This window comes from Haplochromis burtoni, unplaced genomic scaffold, assembly GCF_018398535.1.
Source record: "Haplochromis burtoni strain Fernald_Lab_line unplaced genomic scaffold, NCSU_Asbu1 Contig_345, whole genome shotgun sequence".
NCBI classification, from domain to species: domain Eukaryota; kingdom Metazoa; phylum Chordata; class Actinopteri; order Cichliformes; family Cichlidae; genus Haplochromis; species Haplochromis burtoni.
Genome location: NW_024582706.1, coordinates 130,601 through 134,062, shown reverse-complemented (window position 1 = coordinate 134,062; position 3,462 = coordinate 130,601).

The window sequence follows — 3,462 nt, the reverse complement described above, 5'->3', positions numbered from 1 at the left end:
GACTGTCTCTCTCGCTGTGAAGAATTATCCAACAGGAATTTTCAAATACTTCTGATTCAGAGACCTTAGTTTCGCACTTGCGAGAACGCTCATTCCACAGCTAGGTTCAGACGATCGTCAACTGAATAGCTCGGACAGCAAGATATGGACAATCCATTAACAAAGGATCAAGGATAATTGCAGGACTGGCCAGCTGCAGACTTCGTTCGCTTTGCTAGGTAAGATGGTCCTCACAGGGAGTGTAATGAATGCTGAAGAGGGGGAAGTGTTGTGGATGGGCTTGAAGCTAAACTGTTGCTATCACTGAGCTCCTACGCTAGTTAGCGTAGTGGTCAATATCACCATGTGGGTCATATAATGGAAGGATGAGTAATAGAGGCCTTAAATTCAGTAAAACGGGATTGTCTGGGGTGCGTGAGCAATATATTTATTTCTTTAATTACTCTTTTTAAGATATTTTACAGGAAATTTCAGCTTTTACAAGGTTTGAATGGCAAACTATACTGATTAGCGGCGGCATAGGCACACTTAAAATTAGCGCTTTCAGAAAGCTCTACTTTGAAGCTCTCTCACCGCTGTGTAATCAATTATTGTAAATGTAAATGTTATCAGGAAATGATCAGACAGGAGAGGGTTTTCAGGAAACACTGTTAAATGTTCAGTTTCTATGCCATATGTTAAAACAAGATCTAGAGTGTGATTAAAGTGGTGGGTGGGTTCTTTTACATTTTGAGAGAAGCCAATTGAGTCTAATAACAGATTAAATGCCATGTTGAGGCTGTCATTTTTAGCATCTACATGGATGTTAAAATCACCCACAATAATTATTTTATCTGAGCTAGAACTAAATTAGATATAAAAAGTCTGAGAAATCAGACAGAAACTCTGTGTAAGGCCCAGGTGGACGATAGATGATAACAAGTAAGACTGGTTTCTGAGTTTACAGCTGGGGTGGACATGTAAGCATCAGAGCTTTCAAATGAATTAAAAGTCTGTCTTGGTCTTTCATTAATTAATAGGCTGGTGTGAAAAATTGCTGCCACACCGCCCCCCGCTTCCGAGATCTATAAAGACTGGGTGTTACTTTAACAACACTCTGTCAACGGTTTCTGTAAGCAGAGTAAACAGTTGAGTGTCAAATTTACAAGACTTATGGATGCCTTGTATGGGAGAAGCTGCCGCTCTTAGGACTCTCTCGCTGTTTCGATTTGGATAATGACTCGGGGTGTGATTATAACAACATAATCATCCTGCTGCAACCAGGTTTCTGTAAGGCAGAGTAAATCAATTTGTTGATCAATTATTAAGTCATGTACTAACAGAGACTTGGAGGAGAGAGACCTAATATTTAATAATCCACATTTCACTGTTTTACTCTTTGGTTCAGATGTGGATACTGTATTGTTCTTTCTTTGTAATTGTTTATGTTTAAGTTGTTTGTTGCTGGTTTTTAGTTTGTTTTTTGTCTTTTTGGAAGCTGACACAGTCTCTATGGAGATGGGTTTTTGGGGGGTAGCAGGAGGAGAGAAGCTGCAGAGAGGCGTGTAAGACTGCAACTCTGCTTCCTGGTCCCAACTCTGGATAGTCATATTTTGGGGGGTTTAATAAATTTGTCCATATTTCTAGAAATGAGAGCTGCTCCATCCAAAGTGGGATGGATGCCGTCTCTCCTAACAAGACCAGGTTTCCTCCAGAAGGTTTGCCAATTATCTATGAAGCCCACATCGTTTCTGGGACACCACTCAGACAGCCAGCAATTTAAGGAGAACATGCGGCTAAACATGTCACTCCTGGTCTGATTGGGGAGGGGACCAGAGAAAACTACAGAGTCCGACATTGTTTTGGCAAAGTTGCACACCGATTCAATATTGATTTTAGTGACCTCCGATTGGCGTAACCGGGTGTCAATTTTAGAATGCAGTGTTATGTGGATATGTGAATTAACTAAACCAAAACCAGTTATTTATTGTCCTGTAAATAAATTCCTATATTTAAAGAAAGAAATGTGAATGCAATGTTACTTATAAGCCTCTACACTAACATGGTGATATTACCACTGTGTGGCTGTAAGTGCAGCCATCACACACTCCCCCTCTTCAGATCTCTCCCTGGGACAGCGAGAGAGACAGTCTGCAGTGCAGTTATCCTTGCCGGGGATGTGGTTGATAGTGAACCGGAATGGCTGGATCGCAAGGTACCATCGCGTGATCCTTCCATTTGTGTCCTTCATTCTCTCTATCCATTGAAGAGCCTTGTGGTCTGTTTCCAATATGAACTCCCGTCCGAGAAGATAATACCTAAAGGAGTCCAGGGCCCATTTGATGGCAAGTCCCTCCTTCTCGATGGTTGAGTATCGCACTTCCCTCGGAAACAGCTTGCGGCTGATGAAGGCCACTGGATGACGCTCTCCAGGCGGTCCCTGTAACAGAACAGCTCCCAATCCTCTCTCTGAGGCATCAGTCTGAAGAATGAAATTTCTCTCAAAATCAGGGCTGTGCAAGACTGGGCTCTTACTCAGAGATTGTCGTAGGTCCTGAAAAGCCATCTTAGCCTCCTCTGTCCAGGTGATCTTATTGGGACTTCGGGCACCAGTCAGATCCGTCAGAAGAGCTGCCCTGGCGGAGAAATGAGGGATAAACCGATGATAGAATCCTGCCATACCTAAAAATGATCTCAGCTGTTTTCTGGTCTCTGGCAAGGGACAGGATTCTATGGCGGTGACCTTATTGACTTGAGGTTTTATTACTCCATTTCCAATCACAAACCCAAGGTACTCAGTTTCAGCCTTGGCAATGGCACACTTAGCTGGATTAACAGTCAACCCTGCAGACTGAAGACGCCCCAATACCTTCTCCAGGTGTTTCAGGTGTTCTTCCCAGGTAGAACTAAAAATCACTATGTCATCAAGGTAGGCTGCAGCAAAATCAGACATGTCAGACAGTATCTGGTCCATCAGTCTCTGGAATGTTGCCGGGGCACCATGCAGTCCAAAGGGCATGACTTTAAACTGGAACAAGCCCCACGGGGTCCGGAAAGCAGTCAGCTCTTTTGAGCGCTTAGTCAGTGGTACCTGCCAATAACCCTTGCAGAGGTCTATTGTTGTCAGGTATCTGGCCTTCCCAAGGCGCTCAACCATGTCATCAATGCGGGGAGTTGGATATGAATCAAATTGTGATATTGCATTCAGGTACCTGAAGTCTATGCAGAAACGGATACTGCCATCCTTCTTTGGCACCAGGACCACCGGGTGGCACCACTCGCTCTTCGAGGCTTCAATGATTCCTAGTGACAACATCAGGTCGATCTCCTCTTTCAACGGGATCAGTAGACGCTCAGGTATCCTGTAACTCATTCTCCTCACAGAAGCTCCATCTTTCAACACAATGTCATGTTCCACAATGTCCGTTCTACCAGGATTTTCACTGAACACATCTAATTTACACAGGTTTCTCACCTGAGCCT